We start from the raw sequence: 20718 nt of genomic DNA on the forward strand, positions 1-20718 counted from the left end.
AAGAGCTTATACTGAGCAGGAGTGAAAGTGAGAAAATAACAAAAATTGATAAATCCAAGATATAAAATCCACGTATTTATTGCAGACAGAAACAAACGGATAAGCGCTTTCACTGTATTAGCTTCTTCAGATCCATGAAACAAACACCTAATGCAGACTTATATATTGAAAGCACACAGATACAATTAACCAATTAACCTATCAAAAAGTTGATCCAATACAGGATTCTATTTAAAGGCAATTCTGATTGCAAAAAACTAAAGGTACACACTACATAAGTATAAATGCATAAAATAACTAAAACATACTCATATTAAAAATAAATTACATATAATCACTTCACATGCCGACGCTGCCTCAGCCTAGGTTTAATGGATGCCCTTTCATTTAAACCTAATCCCCTATCAGCCCTCAATAGTGTTATCCAATCACTCTCTTTCCCTTCAGTGTAAGTCCTGATATCACCACCCCTCTGAGTTGGGGTGATAACTTCTAACACTCTAAAGTTTAGAGTGTTAGAAGTTATCACCCCAACTCAGAGGGGTGATATATAATTTATGTATATATATATATATATGTAATTTATTTTTAATATGCCTATGTTATGCCCTTATGCCTCAGAGTTTTTATGTTTTTAATATATGGAATATTCTCCATGTACTATTCATGTACTATTCATTATTTTTTACATATATATTTTCTACATATATTGTATGATATGTTTTAGTTATTGTATGCATTTATACTTCTGTAGTGTGTATCTTTAGTTTTTTGCAATCAGAATTGCCTTTAAATAGAATCCTGTATTGGATCAACTTTTTGATAGGTTAACTGCTTAATTGTATCTGTGTGCTTTCAATATATAAGTCTGCATTAGGTGTTTGTTTCATGGATCTGAAGAAGCTAATACAGTGAAAGCGCTTATCCATTTGTTTCTGTCTGCAATAAATACGTGGATTTTCTATCTTGGATTTTTCAATTTTTGTTATTTTCTCACTTTCACTCCTGCTCAGTATAAGTTCTTCATTTATACTTCTTTTTATATTTTTTCTGAGCAGGGGCGTTTACCTGTGAAGCAGCATCTTATTTGACTTTTTTTAATTCTGGTGACTGCCAAAAAAAAAAAAACATTACTCAGCTCTCAAAAAAAAAATAGAAATTTATTTACTTAAAATAAGCAAAATTATCTGCCAAAAGAACAGGAAAATTTCACTTGCCAAGAATATGTTAAAACAAGTAAAGATTTCTAGCCTCCAAACCCCCCATGGGCATCTTAAAACTAGTGCATTCAGACTTAAAACAAGTAAATTTGTTTAATACAAAGAAAACAAATATTTTCTGAACATGTAGGAAAGTTTGCTTTAATTTAGAAAGTGCTAGCCATTGTCTTGAAACATTTTTAGGAATTATATCTTAAAACCATTGCAACCAGACTAAAACCAAGTAATTTTATTTAGATGCAAAGCAAAAGATAAGCTCTTTTGCCTAAAATTGTAGGAAATTTTGCTTGAATTTAACATTCAGTGCTGATTTAAATGTCTTGAAATGGGACGAAAAAAAAGTATACTATACTACAAATTGACTTCCTGCTTATATAGTTCCTTATCCAGAGGCATGTATGGCAGAACAACATGCAAAAACAAGGCCATTGCTCACTGTGAAAATGAGAATGTCAGCATATGCAATATATCAAATATAGTGACCTTATGAATAGACAAGCAGCAAACTAAACCAACACCCTGCCAAATAATTAAAGATGAAATCAAATTTGAAGTTTGTTATGTCTTGCACTACCAGGGACACACTCATGACCAGGAATGAAAAAAAAAAAGGTTCTGTGCATTTCTACTCGGCAAGGAACTTTTTCCACTCAGTCATAGTTTTTCTATATGACGAGGTCATGTCACTGTCATGGATGGCATCTGGCAGTACTTCAGTCTGCAGCACAGAGAGATGCAAGGTGAAAGGTGAATAACATACCATGAGATACATCACACTTTTATAAATGTCCTCTTTTGGAAAGGTCATCAAAGGCATGGTTCCAATGGCCAGTAAGCAGTTGGTCTTGCCGACAATCACAACAGGACTGACAAATGGCCTTGTCTGAAGAAAGGTGTTGGGGTCTTCTTTAGACTGACTAAAACAAGGAAAAAAATAAAAAGATTATGACCACAAAATGATTCATTGTAATTTATGCTGAAGTAGTAAAGAAATTATCAAAAATTCACAAATTTCTTACCTCAAGGATGTGAAGCATAGCCTCACCTGCATGTAACATCTTGGGTGGAGCCACAGGTGATGGGAACATGTCTGGTAAAGCCTTCATGAAGGCAATTGAGTGCTTCACTGTTAAAAACAAAACATCTGATTTACTGTGGCCAGTTGTTTTCAAAACCACAGGGTATTTCAGATTTTTTGTATACACTTAGGAGGTTGTGATGTCATGATACAGGAAATTTTAAATTTTGATACAATCCCAATAAAAGTACTGAAATTCAATTCCATTTTCTATACTCAACACAGCAAATCTAAATCAAAGTGTATTTACATTGGAGTTTTGTTTGCATGCAGTTGTCTTTTCAGTGATAAAGAAACACTTTGAGACCTATGTAGAGTTTATTTTTTTGATAGGTTTGGGGCAATTATTGTGTGGTGGTAGCCCAGTCTCAATAGTCAAGACTGAACTGGAAGTGCATGTTGTAGAGTAAATACCATGAAAAAATTAATTGAAATATATGGTTAAATCAATACTTTATACGTTTGACAACCCTACAGTAGGAGGTACTTATTACCCATACTCAGAATGTTACCTACAGTATGATGGTATAAGCCCAAGTCTGCAGAAGCAAATAAGAACATAGAAGCAAATAAGAGCTAATAATTACTTTTGTCCAGCAACTATGGTTTGATGAGCTTTCTGAATGCTGAATGCTGAATACAGCTGTGCCTACTTATAAAAGGTCTCCCAGCAGGTCTGCAGATCAGTTAAACAGGAGGTCCCTCTATCAAGGATCCAGTGAAGCTCATCGATAAGCGGACATAAACACACAGCCAAAGAACGAGAGCACATTGTCAAACTTATAAAAGTTATAGCTGGATACGTAAGGATTAGCCAGAACAGTTCAAAAGTTTTAATATTTTTGTGGGCATTGAAAAGTAATACATTTTGCAGCTTTCGTTCTGCATTCATTAATATTGTGACTCAGCTGATACTGCTGCAGCATATCTCATTTAGGATTTGGTTACATGTAGGTCTACCTTGCTTACCTGAAGCAAAGAGATGCCTGAAGAATCTTAGTAGGCCTGTCCTGCTCCTTCAGAGTCAATGAAGGCACGTCTTGCTTGGAATTCAAGGACAAGCAGCTCTGAAACATCCTTCTTGTAGGGTCTGGCCTTGCTTTTGTACATCTCCCATAGAGAGTGTTATGATGTCTTCGTTTCGCTAGACTATCTGTAATTGCAATGAACACATAGTGTGAAAATTAATGTTTTCTTTGTAGAAGTTGCATTTATACAAACACTGTATTTCAGTTTGGGTTCTTACCATCCAGCTGGTCAAGCACTGGGGTGCTATATTGTGGAGATCTCTCTATTACTGAGGTGGTAGAGTCATCAGTGTCATCTGTGGACATCTCCTGGCTGTTTTGAAAGCTAAGGCATTGTGGTCTCTTTCTTGAAGATGTCACTCCCTGCTTCTTTTTGGGGGTTGCCATATTCTGAACCCTTTTCAACAGCTGCTTTTTCACTGATTCCTAACAAGAAACAGACAAACAAAATATTTAGTGTTATGAATCTAATTTAATAAAATGGAATCCAGAAATTAATAAATAGACACATGTTGACCTGATTTACATATAAAACACCTCTGTGTCAGATGTTTACACTTTGGCGTCAAGTATACAGTGCTGCATTTGGAAACGTGAATAGCAGACTATTGACATACCTACTGAGCTCCACTGGGTGCAGATTTGTCCTGCAGCATTGGCTAGTACTCTGTGAGATGATTTGCCATTACAGTGAGTTCATGGCTGCATGAGTACTGGACGTCATCCCCAGATGCTCTCTTAATAGAAATCATGCTTGTCAGTGTATTTCTGATTAAGCGACAGCAAAGAACTTTGGAAAGGGTGTAGCCTCCTTCTTGTCCAGCATGCTGAATTTCAAAAAAGATGTTTCTTGACTGCTCCAACTAAGTATCTGCGTAGAAGACATACTGCAGGCTTAGAACATGTACAGTTTTGCTGATACCATGCTGGTTTTCTGCTTTGGAGAATGGTGGGTGGATGAAGAGGGATGAAGGCTAAGAGAGGGGCTGAAATCATAGGTCCCAGAGGAGGTGCCTGGTCTACACAGGTCTGATTCTTTGCCCTGTATATGAGAAACATATATTTAATGGTAATTATAAGGCAAAGAACACTGACTGTAAGAACAAGGAAACATAAAAAATACAGTCTTTAAATGTATATTGAGCATGGAATGATTATTTGATAACAGAACATACTGCATGGTTATATTAAAGGTTGTCCCATATGAAAACTTGTCAAAAATGTGATTACCTCACTTTCACTATGAGTACATCTCCAAATGGTTCTCCTTCTGAAGAAGTGCTGTGGCCCAGGAAAGAGATCACATTAAACCCCCCTAAGAGAGCCTGAGCAGCATATCTGTGGTTATATTAGCAGCTGAAAACACATTAACTCACACAGTAAATGATTAAGCAATTTATTATATTGAACAACTTCAATCTTCAATTCATTTAAAAGTGAAGTTTTATAGTAATGCACATCATTATAATATCCAACATTCTAATACATTTTTATCCACCTTCTCTTAAGGTGACCTTACATCAATGAATAAAAGAAGTGTAATGTGTCATGAAATGCAAAAGCACTAAAATGAAACTTTTCACCCAAGCGACCCCTTCAGTAGTGTCTACAGGTATGCACAAGCATGACAATAAAACAGTCACCCAAGTGACTAAATGCTGTTATTCTCACCAACACGTAGGCCTACTGCTTTCACCTTCACCATAAATGCAAATGATGGCACAATAATCTCCCCTGACCCTTCTACAAAACTATTAGGTGTCATTATAGATATATTCTAAAATTCGACCCACATGTTAACCAATCTGTCAAAACCATCAATAAAAAACTAGGGTCACTTTACAGAATAAAAGCCTTCCTAACCCTTCCAGCTAAAATTGCCATAGCTTGCTCTCACCTCTTTCAACATTTCTGTATGCATCCCCTCTACTCTCTAATTTAAACAAGACTGTCCTTAACAAACTCTCAATCTGCTACAACCACATTGCCAGGTTTGCCACTGGGTTGCCTTTTAGGACACATCATTGCATCAGTCTAAACCAGCTTGGGTGGCTTGAACTACCCAGCCTAATCCAGTATAACCAACTGATTATGGCCTATAAAATCCTCTATAATCCGGACAATACTCCTGCACTTAAAAATATTATCACCCCCTATAACAATCCTAGACCGCTTCGATCCTCTAACAAACTACTAATTCAGACTACCAAAATTAATAACACAGCCGGTGACTCTCTATTTGCAAACTCTATAGGTAGATCCTGGAACTTACTTCCAGCTGATATCACTTTGCTTTCCACCCTAGGTCAATTTAAAACTAGACTCAAACAACATTTGGCACTTAACTGGCTATGTCAATGTATCAAGCCTGGCTAACTCTCCTCTAGAATGTGTAAAATCTGTTAATCATCTTACTGTGTAAATTAATCCTGACTTACACTCGGGATTAACTCTAACCTGTGGAACTTGTTTAACGTGCTTACTTATGTAATCACTGTAAATATTCTATTTGTAATATGTAATGTTGTATCTGCTTACCTTGTAGTTTTTCTCCCCGGGCCTCCACTGAAAATGGACATGCATCCAGTCAGACTATCTCAGTCAACAAATGTAAAATAAATAAAATAAAAGTGACCCCTTCATTAATGTCTCCAAGTATGCACAAGCACTAAAATCAAGCATTTTCCAAAAGCATACCACAAAATACAAGGAAAGACACTAAGTCTTACAACCCTGTCATCTGAAAGAGAAAAACATTGTTGCTCATTTGTGGCATGGGAACAGCCCAGTAAACAACTCTGCACTTGCTTTTCAAAATGTAGAAAACCTGCACCATCAGCTTAAAAGTTGAGCTGGATTTCTCAAGTTACTGCAGTTATTTATTGGTAACAGTCAACTTTACCAATTAGCACCTAGGTGGGCCCAGTGGCATAGCTAGAGTTTGTGCCACCCAGTGCAGTCTTGGAGTTTGCTGACCCTCACCCCTCCACCTCACAAAATAAAACACACCTTTTTGGGGATTTTTCCAATCATACCTGTCAGTCCACAAACATTTACAACATAAAAGAGAAGCCAAGTGCTCTGGATCATGCAGAACATTCCACAATCAACCATAAATGAGCCCACTGTTTCACCTTGAACAGTTTTGGCTCTGTTACACAGCTTTTGATTGGTTCGTATACTGTAAATACTGCCAATCGGCATCTGTCCCCCCAGAGCAGCCCCTCTTGTGGCAACCTACCCCTCCAAAGCAACCCCCTACCTAGCCATTCCAGTGTTCATGACTTAGCTATTTCTCCCCAGTTACTATAAACACTGTTCAAACCTGTTGCATACTGCTTTCTTATTTACTTCTACAGTTATTACAGATATTGAAATAAAATAGGACATACACTGATAGCCATTTGCTAAACAAACAATGCAGTCTCACAATGACAATAGACTTAGCATGACCAGTAAACTTCTCTGCCTTGAAACTCATTGAAATGGCATTAAAACTCACATTCAAAGAAAATGCATCTGGCCAGTGGAGGATTCAATTTTTTCAAACCATAGGCTCCTTGCACACATTTTTATGGCCATGCATACATGTATGTGTTCTTTGATTCACCTTCCTGGTTGTATTAAATTATATTCCTTGTATAATACAGCACCACTTGTTAGAATGTGTTTTAAATTTGTAATTTTGAACATTCTTTCAGTAAGCAATGAAATAAAATGTATGAACCAATAATGACAAAACTACTAATTTCAGAACATTTTAAACATGAAAGGACACTCAGACATCTGTCATTACAATCCACCAATATCAGTCAATAAACACAATCTCTGCAGAAGTAAAAATCATCTGAATAATTCCACATTAAAAAGAACTGTAAGGGTTGCTACTGGCAAAGAACTTTAATTTTCAGTGTTTCATCTACAAATTCAGTGCCAGCTACCCTTGAAGAATTAAATTGACAATGTTAAAATAAAAAAAATTGGTAAGCTTGTAATATTTCAATATGGAATGATTGACAAACTGACAAGTTCTTACTTAATAGGCATCTCATACAAAGGAGGGGACACTCAGGAGTGCAGAACCCCCTTAAAATGCACCAAATAATCAGCAATCAAAAGGGCAATACAATACCAGCACTCAATCTTGCATGGTGTGGATGTATTTATTTATTTATTTGACATTTGTTTACTAAGGTGATCTGACTGGGTCCACATAACCCATTTTCAGTGGCGGCCCAGGGAGAAAAGCTCCACATACAGTCCAGTACAAATACATTACAGTCCAAAAACAATGCAAGTGACATGAGGAATACTATACAAAAATAAGCTGATAGAATATAAACTAGGTTACAAGATATACTACACAGCTAGATAGAGTTATATCATTATAGACAATTTTAGTCATTCTAACATCATATACCTTGCTTGTGAGTAGATAAAGTGCACAAAAGTAGTATGTAGGTAGTACAATGTATGACATCGGCTGTTATAGTACATGAAAAATAAAATGATGGTTTCAGTTAGGCAAGATAATAGCAGAAGAGTTAGTGATGCAGAAAGACAGTGAGAGAGTTAAAAAGAGAGGCATTACAGTCTGAGCAGTAGCTTAAGGATATGGTACAGAAACAGAGAAGGAGTTAGGAGAGCCATTAGGATCTTGTAGACTGTGAAGGAGTGAAATGTGACAGAAGAAGCAAATGAAGACAGTGTGGAGGAGGAAGAGCTGAGCATTAGGCTGGATTTAAACAGGAGCAGAGCCATGTATTTTTTAGATGATTTTTTAAAGAGGCTTTAAAATGTGTTATGACAGGCGTAGACCTTGTAGCAAGAGCTAGTGAATTCCATAGTTTAGAGACAGAATATGAATTCAGAAAAAGACTTGTTTTTTTTTTAGTGCTTGCTTCAGCAGCACATATAGTGAAATTGGAACGATACAGAGAAGATTAGCATGGCCCCTGCGCAATGATGACACGCAAATTTGTGAAGCGTTCCATATTTTATTATGGGGGCATGGCCAAGATGTCCACAAGGTAGCAGCATTTTCTACTAGCTCTGTCTTTCAAATTCATTCCTGACAGGAATTTTAATTCCTATTTATCCTAAAACTGGATTTTTTTATCCTAAACAAATTTTTTAAACAATATATTAGGATCATTTTTAAAAAATGTTGCTTAAATATTAAATTTTTCTGTTACAAAATCTACTAGAAATCCTCAGTAACAGAACATGAGCCATAACAAATCTTCTCAACAAGAATCTTCATTTAAAAAAGAACTTCAATCATTAATATCTTATATACAAGAACTCTCTTCAAAACTAGACAAAATGGATATGAAAATAGATAATTTTAAGGAGAAATGTACGCAGCAAATGGATATCATACATGAAGACTTTACTCAACAGAAGAAACAGATATCAGGTATAGAAACTGCTATGAATGACATTGATACCAGAACAAAGGAGAATTAGCATAATGTTGAATTTCTATTGAAACAAAATGCTTTTCTTCAATTAAAAGTAGATGATCTTGAGAATAGATCTCAAAGAAGTAATATAAGAATATTTGGCTTACCCAAAGGTATTGAAGGATCAGATATGGTGAAATTTCTATCTTCTTGGTTGCCTCAGATTTTGGAATTACCAGAGGCTCTCTCATATGGCGTCGAAAGGGTGCATAGATCCTTGGCAATGTCTAAAAATAACAAGTCCAATTTTACTAGATCTGTAATTGTGAAATTTCTTTCTTCACATGACAAAGAACTGGTATTAAAAACAGCTTGGGTAAAATCACCAATCAAAATAAAAGACAAAATCATTAGATTTGATAATGATTATTCACCAGCTGTAATCTCTAAAAGAAAATTATTTTTATCTTTACTCAAAGAACTTAAGAAACATCAGATTAAAGCTAGCCTTTTATTTCCAGCAAAACTAAAAATCTTTTTTCAAGATGGTCAAAAAACCTTTGAAGACTTGGATACTGCAATTTTATTTATTAAAAACAATAAAATAATAGAAAGAATTGAAGATATGGAATGGGCTTCCTCTAGTCTCAAAAGAAACGCTGAGAGCAACACTTGGAAAACATTTGATTCTAAAAAGAAGCTAAAGAAATGACTTCTGCACTTAAGGTCATTTAAACTTTTTGGTTTTGGGATACTTAACTTTGGATGATAATCTTTTTGAATATAAGTTTCTAGTTACAAAGACCCTATGAATCAAGGAAATTAATCTGGATTTACAGGTGAGCTATTTAATTTTGTTTATTGTAACATGTGTTGTTTTGTTTTATTATTTTCTCTTTGCCTTTTAATGATATCTTGCTCATAAAAAAATGGTTGTGGTAATGTAATGTATTTCGTTTGGCTTATTGGTTTTGTACTAACAGTCTATAGTATACATCTAGTGTTTTGTTTGTTTTGATAATTTGGTCATATTATTCTGTCTGATGCCTATAGAGGGGTTGCCTCTGCGGGTGTTATCTTTGTTTGAAGCCATACTACTTCGTGGATGCTGTGTAGTGCTGGTTAGATATGCTTCGCTGCTTGATGTGCATTGAAAAGGGGTAAGGCGGCATCATGAAGAATGGCTGTATGTGTTTTATTTTCTTTTTTTTTTTGCTGGTGATTTGGTGTTGTTTGTTTCGGAATGGTTATGTACTTTTTTGGACTTGTTTGTATGTCAGTCGGGTGCTGGTTGCTTCTCTGGTTGATGTGTTGGTTGCCTGTCCATATGCGGATGGTGAAGTGTTCTTTGGGTTCGATAGATAAAGTGGCATGAAAGGTAGTGTTTTGGGAGTATGTTGGTATTGATTTCTTGTGTTTATGCTTGGTAAGGACAGCTGGTTGCTAGCTAGGATTTCTTTGTATTTATTGTTTTAATGTAGTTGGGAAAAGCTGGGATGGTGACTAATGTGCTGGCTGGTTCTATTGGTGATAGTTGTGTGCTTTGACTATTTTCATCTGAATGGCTTGCTTGTGGTGTTAAGCTCTCGAGTAGCAGTTGTTTTTAAAAAAATGAAAGAGAAAATCCTTTGAAAAGCGTTACTGTTGGTTTCTCGCTTCACATACAAAAAATAGTCATTTGGATTGAGCTTGAGAGGTTCGGTTGTGTTACGAACGACCCTGCCAGATGATGAGAAGCTTGCTCACATAAATAAACGTCCAGCTTTGACATTTGACCTTGGACTCTGTCTATTCACATAGACTTGAAACTTTGAGATGCTGGCAAGAGATGGGTGAAACAGCTGATTCCCTAATTCAAGACAGTAACAAGATACTTCATTTTTGAATACTTTCTGTTCCTGTCATTCTCTTTGCCACTAGGTATATTCTGTTTATGTCATTTACAAAAAGACATTGTGAATATAATTCATGAATCATCTTTAAGAATTTAATAAATAATATTTAGATGTTTTCAAAAACATGTTTTTGATATTTGGAATCCTGCTTGCTTGCAATAGCAGTAAAATGCATAAAGTATGACTTGGCCTCAGTTCGATTAGCAGCTCAGACACAAGAAGACCCGGGTAAGGGATGTAGAAGTAATTGGCTGGTATGGGCTCATTTATCCTGGGGATGTGAAGAATGGTTGTGTCAATTAGTTGGTTACCACCGTACAAGTGATGGCTTGCTTGACACTGGAAAGGACAGAATGAAGAATGTGCTCATATTATCCCTAGCTGGTGATGATAGCTCTTTTTAACTTGTATAAAAGAGAATCCATTTTCACTTGAAGGGTGTAGAATGTCCCTAACTATGAGATGCTTGTGTCAGTCATCAGGAAAGGAGGATAGGGCCTTATCAGAAATGCTATAGTTGATTGGTCACTACTAGAGGGCACAAAATAATGCCATGGATCCTTGAATGACAGCTCTGCTGGTAAGATGTCATATCTGTGCAGGGGATATCCAGTTTAGGGAAATAAATGGGTTCAAGACCAGTAGAAGGAAGGATGATGGTTGGGAATCATGGAGATAAAAAGTATACAGCAAAAACACATTTCCACAATGTGTGTGACCTTTAACTTTCCACTAATTAACTTTTTGGTGTACAGTTAACTTGTTGTCATTCCACAAACAAACAAACCTAGTTCCCCTCCGTTTACTGTTGGAACAGGAATTGAAGTACAATCACTGCTTGTTTAGGCTGTAAATTGTTTCCTTTTTCTAATCATTTAACTCTTTAATAATTCTCATCACATATTAAGAAACATTTGGATACAATTAAATGGTAGTTTCCTTACTACACTGCTTATAGACTATTACATATCATTTTGGCATGCATTTTTGTGTTTCTTATGTATTAAGTAAAGCATTTTAAATGAGTTAAATGACTTACGCATCTGTTAGCAGGTCTTACTTCGGTGCTTTATCTCTGATGTTATGTATTAAAGAAAAAAAAAACACTAAGTGATCCTACATTCTCTTTAACTACACTTATTTACCTGAAATCTGCAGATTTGTGCAAGTGTAATTCATACTGTTTCCCAACTAACTTTATGGATGTTCACTAATGCCACATAATTAAATTATAAGTTTAATATACCACAAGAAGAAGGAAAAACAACTATTTTAGATACCTTTTGGTAGTTCTGACATTGCAAAGAAATTACACCCAAAGCAGCTTTTAGTGAACATAGTTTGTTCTTTTCTACTCTACTGACCAATCATAGATTTACATAGGATCACAGGAGGTTACAAAGTTAATAGCCCTGGGGTCCTTATAAGTCTGGTCATGTTTCACTCTTATTTCCTATTAAATAATAGAGATACAGACTATATTTTCATGCAGAAAAAGATTAACATTGACTGCTCCTATCTAACAGGACACAGGTGAAACCCCCAGGCTAAATTTGCTGTCTCTCATCCAATTGTCTAAAGTTATGCATATACAGAGTCATTGAGAAGTTCTTTCTGACTTGAATTGAGAATTTCTCCCTGAGGAATGGTGACATTCATGAGACATAAATGTCTCTCTGGGAAATTGTATTGAGGACGCAGGCTGAATTGGGGTCCCTAAAGTGAGTGAATTTTGTCCCTTGTGACTTATAGATATGAAGCATTTTTATTAAGGCAGGATCAGAGATTGCTCTGTAGGTAAGGCACAGGTCGCCTCTAAAAAGTTTATACTACAAAGAGTACTGTGACAGTAATTTCAGTTTGTTCATGTATACCATGTACCTGAATTTTCATATTGAGAGATTTTAATGGTCTCCTCATTTGCTGCAGATGTCTGGTAAGGTACATATCTATGTGAGCATTGTACTCTATTATTGACATGATGAGAGATGAGTATAGGGGGGTTATAATTTTTTTTCACTTCAGAAGCAATCCTATTACTTACAAGATGTGCAATGTGAAAGGCCTTCCTTGCTACTCTGGACACAAGATGATCAAAGTAATATTATTTTGACTTTATTTTATATGCAACATTTAATTTACAGCATGGCTTATGACTATATATAAATGTATGGAGGTTGACCATTAGAATATGAACTATGGTTATGTTGCTCCAATTGTTTCCTTTAGATGTTTTACATATTTGATCTTGATTTTTTTGGTAGAAGTTTTTCAGATTCATCAAATGACTATAAATAATATGAGCAACAGGGATTTTATAATTTTCCTAACAACATGTTGAATACCATGCTTTTTCGTATCCATTTCTTGTTTTATCCTGTTAGTATAAAGTGTTCACATGAATTAATGTAAAAATGTTTAATTACTACAAGATGCTGATATGTTGCTAGTACTCAGGAAATGTATAGAATATGATAATCTAGCCAGGTTGTTTATGATTCATAGTTTGATTAAATTCACAAATGTTTTTTTTACACCTGCTTATTGCGATAGCAACATTTCACATATTAATAGTAGTATTGCTACAGTTTGGTATTTTTACCTGAAGATAACTTTATTTTTTAGACAGTAGCTGGTTTAATGTTGCTACTAGATTAAGGGTTAATTTAGGTGATACTATGTCACCTAGATTGAGAGTTTTAAACTACAGAAGGGGTTGGATTGTAAATATTGTTTTACTAATCAGTTATGGTATTATTTGTTTGAAAGTTTTATTGTTTTTCACCACTAATTTGAATAGTAAGTTCTTTCAAAGAGATCTGAAGATGATTATTTCTATTCCAACTGGGAAATCTCATACTAAATTACTAGAAATTAATATAATATTAACAGCTGATGGTCAATTCTCTGATTTATTTTGTTTAATCTTAAATGACAGCTATAAAAAGTATTTCCATTAACATTAATGGCTTAAATAATCCAGGTAAGAGAGGTAATTTATTTAGATACCTTAAACTTCATAAATCTCAACTAATATTTTTACAAGAGACTCACCTACTCTCAGAGGATTTAGCTAAACTAAATAATAAATCTTATTCTGTTTTAGTAAGCTCTGAACATCTTCAAAAAAGAGAGGAGTAGCCATCTTGTGGAATAACTCACTACCATTACCTAAAATAATAGATAGCTATAAAGACAATAAAGGAATGTTTTGTGCTATAACTTTGGAACTAAATAAAAAAAAATCATTATTCAATATATATTGGATTCCAGGTATAGGTACTAACATGGTTAAACAACATTTAGATCAAACTGTGCATTTTACAAAAGGAAAATCAATAATAGCAGGGGACTTTAATTGTATATTAGATCATAAAGATTCTTCTAATAAAGGTAAAAGGAAGATCTCGTCAGCTAAGAAATTAAGAGATTTTATTGAAATATTTCTTTTAAAAGATATTAATCATTTTATGACTCCAAATTCATTATTTTATACTTTTTATTCCCACAGACATAATACATATTCTAGAATTGATAGAGTTTTGGTTTCCAATGACCTATTAGATTTTCTAAATTATACAAAAGTAATAACATGCCCTATTTCTGACCATAATGCTATTATTTTTGATCTCAATATCAACAATGTCTCTTCTATTCAAATCGAAAGAATACCAGCTTATATTACAAAGTTAAAAGAATTTAAAGAATTCATTATAATTGAAATTAAAAATTTTTTACAACTGAATAATTCAAATGACATATCAAAAATATATATACGGGATGCTTTAAAAGCATATCTATATGGAAAAATTATGAGCTGGTATTATAATAAAAATAAATTATGGGACAAAGAACTTTGTGATATACAACATAAAATAGATAATCTAAAGCTCAATCAAAAAGTAGATACAGATACTATTGATAAACAAATGGAAATAAACTCTCTAAATAATAAATATATTGAAATATTAAACTATAAAACAAAAATAATTGCAGAAAAATATAAATTAATTAATTATTCAAATAACCCCAAATTTTTAAAGTTATTGGCTAATAAAACTAAAAGATTAAATAAAATTAATCATATCAAAGAAATATTCTCTCCTCAAAAAAAAAAAAGATGGTAACTAATCTTCACAACATTCTATCAGAATTTAGAAATGTATTTACCAATATCAACGAAAATTCTAACACAATAGATCCTAAAGAAGATATAAAAACCTTTGTTAGCAAATATACTAATAAAAGACTATCTACTGAACAGAAAGATATTACAGACAAATATATTTCCTTTAAAGATATTCAAACACAAATTAACAAATTAAAACAAAATAAAGCCCCAGGAAATGATGGCATCATTCCAGAAATTTATAAAATATTTCCTAATATGGCACTAAAATTACTTCATGAAGTCTTTAACCTCACACAAAACTTTATCAAACCCCCTCCTTCTTGGAAATACACTTTTATTTCTCCCATATTAAAACCAAACAAAGATCCAACCAAATGTTCCTCATATAGACCCATTTCTTTACTCAATGTAGATTACAAAATGTTTATGTCTATTTATGCTGATAGATTAAAAGAATGTTTACCTAATTTGATTGAGGATGATTAAACAGGATTCATAGTGAATAGGAATTCATATGATAACATAAAAAGAACTTTAATTTTGATTGAATCAGTTAAACAAATAGAATTTGACTTTGATTAGTTTAGATATTAATAGTGCATTTGATTCTATTAACTGGGATTATTTATCCTATTGGAAGAAATACATTTTTCTAATAAATTTATAAATCTCATTACTCAGTTATATATAGATAGTCAAGCATACATTAAAATTGGCACAAGTATATCACAAAATATACCATTAGTTTAAAGGCACTAAACAAGGATGTCTGTTGTCCCCTTTATTATTTACACTAATTATGGAACCATGGGCAAACCTAATAAGACGGGATAACAATATAACAGGTTACAATTTAAATTCCACTTCATTATATAAAATACAATTGTTTGCTGATGACATTCTTCTCACCTTGGCTGATGAAAATACATCTATTCGAGTCCTCTTTAATAACATAAATCTTTTTCAAAGGAAATCTGGTCTAACTTTTAATAATAATAAAACACAAATTCTCTTAATTGGCCCAAAACAATTTAATTTACATGATGATTATAAAAAATATCTTACACAATCCGATCAAATTCTTTATTTAGGCATTTCAATAGCTAAAAATATTAAGGATATCATACAAATTAACTATAACAATTGTCTTACAATAATTGGAAATTTAACAAAGAATTGGAATAGAAAACCTTTCTCTATGGATGAAAGACTCACTATTATCAAAATGATTTTTCTCCCTAAAATTCTTTACATTATTCATTCCATCTCTATACCTCCCCCATACTGGATAATTAAAAAATTAAATGCAATTTTTTTTTATTTTTTATGGTTTCCAAATAAATCTAGAATTGCTTTATCTCACCAAATGAAAAACTGGGATAATGGAGGTATAGCATTGCCTAATTTAGAATTGTATTCAATTTCATCTATGGTAAAAGTGATTTCTCTCTTAATTGATACTAATTATCAAGCTAAATGGAAAAAAATGTTTGAAATATTAACGTTGGATACTATAAAAAATAACTCTCAAAAACTGTTGTTTATAAATAACCCATTAATTTGGGTCCTAAAAGATCAGCTTTCCACCTTTTGTTCCCTAAAATTTAAAAGTAATTATTTAACTCTTTTGTTAAAATCTTTTAGAAATTTTATATTTAAATATAATATTTATAAAGAATTGTTATTCCTTCTCTTTCCTATAGCCTACTCAACAAGTATTCTTTTTACCTCTGACTCTAATAAAATGTGTATCTTTAAACAGAAAAACATATTGTTTTGGTATCAATTGATGTCAAATAATGTCTTGAAATCAGTTAATTTACTAGATGTTGAATTCAGATTTGAGTCCCTTTATTGGTTAGAGTTACATGAAGGAAGGAATTTTATACAAAATAGAATTGACTTAATGACCCCTTCAGTTAAGAAAGTTATACCAAACTTACTACATTACTTGATTTTATCTTTTCAGAATAATTCTCCTTCCACTAATAAACTCTTGCAAATATATAAAGCTATCAAATCAGATTTAGATGTCTACTCTGACAGTTACTGGAACTTTTTCTTTTCCATTAATCATTTTTTTTCCCACAGACAAAGACAAATTCAATATTTTGAAATAATCTAGTATGACTACTTCCTCGTTAAGATGGAGAATATTTTCCTGGAAATATCTAAATAGACCCTTTATTACTCCTCATACATTGAGTAAAATTGGGAAAAAAAGATATAAACTGTTGGAGATGTAATAATAAAGTAAATACTGGTTAGTCTCATATGTTCTATGATTGTATCAAATTGAAAAAAATTTGGGATGATATAAATGATTTTATGCAAGCTATTTTTACAGACAACTTTACTTTAACTAAATCCTTAATATTAGTTAATACTCCAGTTCCAGCTTGTATTAAGGTATCTGATTACCCTTTGATTTGGTCTATGCTAGCCATAACAAGACAAATTATCACTAGAAATTGGAAATCTAATTCCTCTCCATCTTTACAAGAATTTAAAAGTCTTCTTAATGAAGTCTGTTGTTTGGAAAAACTAACCATTGGGAATAGAATTTCTAAAAATACTTTTTCCTCTTCACATATGGAATAAAATATATGATTTTTTACAAAAGTAGTTCTGTATTATAGTAAATATCATTTACATATTTATAAATTATTTTAAATGTATTCATCTATGGTGAACATATTGTATATAGTTATATATTGTTTATTGTTATGTTATTACTTCATGTAAAATTTATTTTATTTGTTTAAAAAAAAAAAAGAAAAAATGAGTTAATTTCATTTAACTTTATTGTATATTAAATTTCTCAAATAAAAATGTTTTTAAAAAAAAGAAAATGACCTGTTTTTTGTGGGTTTTGAGATAGCCAAGAGATTTTTATCTTCTGATTGTAGGGATCTATTTGGTGTATAAAGTGCAACTAATTTGATTAGTGCAGGGAAGACAATAGGCTTGAAATAAGGTTGTGCAAAGTGGATAGTTAAAAAAAAGCAAGTTGGTTGGAACATTCAAGCCAGTTTAGTCCTAGTAGTGGTTTACAGTGGTGTGTGTGATAGAGTTTGTGGCAAGCTTTGCAACTTTGTTGTAGCACTGTTCCATCTTGCTTAGGGTAGAAGTTTGTAAATTAGTTAGAATAGGGACACTGTAAAGAAGGGAGGGAAGTAAAAAGGTTTTCATGAGGGAAACTTTGTGCTGTAGTTAAGAAATGTTTGTTTATATACAACAGTCCCAGTTTTTGATGATTTTTCTTTATATTTTGCTGTATATGGTGGTCAAAGGAAAGTTTATTGTCAATTATTACTCCTAGAAGTTTGGTTTCCTGCACTATTTCTATGACAGTGTTGTCAGATGCCAAAATGTTGAAATGATTGGTAACATGGTATGTGTTCTTGGGGTGGAAGAGAACTGATTTAGTCTTCTTTGGATTAAGAAAGAGTTGGGCATTTTTTAGCCAGGATTCACCTGCAGTAAAGGACTGTTGAGTTTTTGAAAGGAGTTCTGGTAGTGATTGAGCTGTACAGATTATGACAGAATCATCAGTGTATTGAATGAGTGTTCCAGGGTGGGAGGAAGTGTGAAGGTTGTTAGTGAAAATGATGAAGAGTAGGGGTCCGAGGATGGAGTCTTGAGGAAGTCTAGTGGGGTTGTGAAAAAAGGGTGAGACTTTGTTAGACCATTTCACTGCTTGTTTACGATCCTTAAGGTAGTTCTGAAACCATTTTACTGTGTTATGTGAGAAGCCTGAGTTAGACAGTGGGTTTAGTAGTAGGCATGAGACACTGTCTCAAAGGCCTTAGAGAGGTCAAGGAATACTGAAGCTGTATAGCATTCTGCATCTCTGGGCTTGTTCGCGGTGTCTGTAAAGGATAATAGGGCTGTAAATGTGATGTGGCTGTATCAGAAACCATGTTGGGTTGGGTTAAAAGACTGTTTTGCAATAGGCATTTCATTATCTGCTGATGGATACCCCTCTCGAGAATTTTGCATATGGGTGACAAGATGGATACAGGACGGAAATTGGTTATTTCAGTTGTTGCCTCTTTTGTGGATGGGGGTGATGTGAGATTATTTCCATATGGTTGGCACTTCTGATTCAGATAAAGACCTATTAATAAAGATACTGATTGGGTAGGCGATTGAGTTGGCAGCCAGTTTGAGGTAGTGTGGTGGAAGATTATCAGCTGAGGTGGAACAAGGTTTTAGTTTTTGTAGTAGTTTCATTATGATGTTTGTGGGAATGGGCTGAAATGAGAATGGGGTTTGTATGACATTTTGTTGAGTAGGGGAGTTATTAATGAAAGGGTTAGAGGTAGTAGATGGTACAGGATTGGTGCCTAAATAGGTTGAAGGGTGTGGGGTGGGGTCCAATGTTAGGGGTGTTAGTAGGTCTGATATTGATTTTATGAAATGCTTGTTAAAGTTTTTGGCTGTTTGTGATGGAGGGATATCAGATGATGGGATGTTATCTCTATTTTTTCCAGGGTAAAGCAGATAAGATATGGACCCCACAAAATTTTGGAGGGTTCGTTGTATGCTGGAGTTGATGCTGGGAAGAGTATGATTTCTTATATTTTTTGATTAATTTTGTCACTTTATTACGTAGTGTTTTGAAGTTGACATGATTTTGTTCATCTTTGTTTAGTTTCCAGGTTTTCCAGGCTAGGTCCCTTTGTTTCATCAGGTGTTTACATTCCTTAGAAAGCCATGGGACTGAGTTATTTTTAATTCTTTTCATATGAATGGGGGCTAGGGTATTAAGTACATGAAGGAAAAAGTCTTTCAGCTTTTCCCGGTTAGGGGTCGCCACAGCGGAACTCTGGTCCACTCATGATTGGCAGTGGATTTTTACGGTGCTGAGTTGCCAGCCCAACACCTAACCTTCAAAGAAGGCACACCCATTCACGCTCGGACCTACCTGCATGTCTTTAGAATCACTTGACCGCAGGGAGGACATGCAGACTCCACACAGAAGGCGCTCCAGCCGAGAATCGAATGGGAGAACCTCTTGCTGTGAGGCGACAACGCTAACCCCTGCACCACCGTGGCCATCGTTAAGTACATGAAGGAAGGCGTTATTAAAATATAGTTCAGCATCATTAAGGGGTAGTAGTTTAAGGGGCGTACAGTCTATTTCATGTAAAAGATTGTTAAATTTATGCTGACAAAAATTAATTAAATTCCTAACTGATTTTACAGTGTGTACTCTTAGTTGTTGTCAGTTTGTTCTAAGGGCACAAGCTGGCAGATGATCACTCAGGGAAATAGACAGTGTACTTGAAGAGGGATAATTGGTGGGTTGGGATACTAGGATCCAGTCTAGGGTGGATTGGCAGGTAAGATCTTTGCTGTATCTTGTTGGACTATTGATAAGCTGTGAAAAAACATACATATTGATACTATTTATGGGGGAATTGGAAGCAATGATCTGCCAGTCTATATTAATATCTCCTAAGATTATTGTTTCATGATAAACTGTATGGGATGTCCAGGGTAATATATCTTCCAACACTGATATATTGTGACCTGGTGGGATATATATATTACTATTATGCAAACTCTTTTTGTTGTGTTGAGGTTCAAAAAAGAGATTAGTATGTCAGTATTAAAAAAGGTGAGTATATTACTGGTGTTGGGTGTGATACTGAGTGCAGAGGGATATAGAAGAGCTATCCCTCCCCCTTTCTTTTTAGATCTATCTTGTCTGGTTATTGCAAAGTTTGGAGGTATTATTTCTGAGTCTTTTACATTGGGGTGTAGCCATGTTTCAGTAAGTGCTAATATCTCAGGTTTATTTTGACTAATCCAGGCATGCAGTGGGGCTTTCTTATTACATGTACTTATGCAAATGACACAATGCAATCCAAGCTGAAAAGCTACAGAATAATACTGAATTCTAGAAACACCAATAAATAATGGAAAATGCAGCACGGACTGTGAATAATGAA

General features: G+C 33.9%; 1 non-coding gene across 1 annotated transcript; it reads left to right on the top strand.

Annotated features, from left to right (window-relative positions):
* Positions 1 to 8219: 8219 nt before the first annotated feature.
* On the top strand, positions 8220 to 8326 carry LOC122802183. Its single transcript, XR_006364897.1, has one exon. It is a non-coding gene; the product is annotated as a U6 spliceosomal RNA (small nuclear RNA).
* The last annotated feature ends 12392 nt before the right edge of the window (positions 8327 to 20718 follow it).

Source organism: Protopterus annectens, chromosome 1.part0 (assembly GCF_019279795.1).
Source record: "Protopterus annectens isolate FY-2018-M chromosome 1.part0, PAN1.0, whole genome shotgun sequence".
Lineage (NCBI taxonomy): Eukaryota > Metazoa > Chordata > Ceratodontiformes > Protopteridae > Protopterus > Protopterus annectens.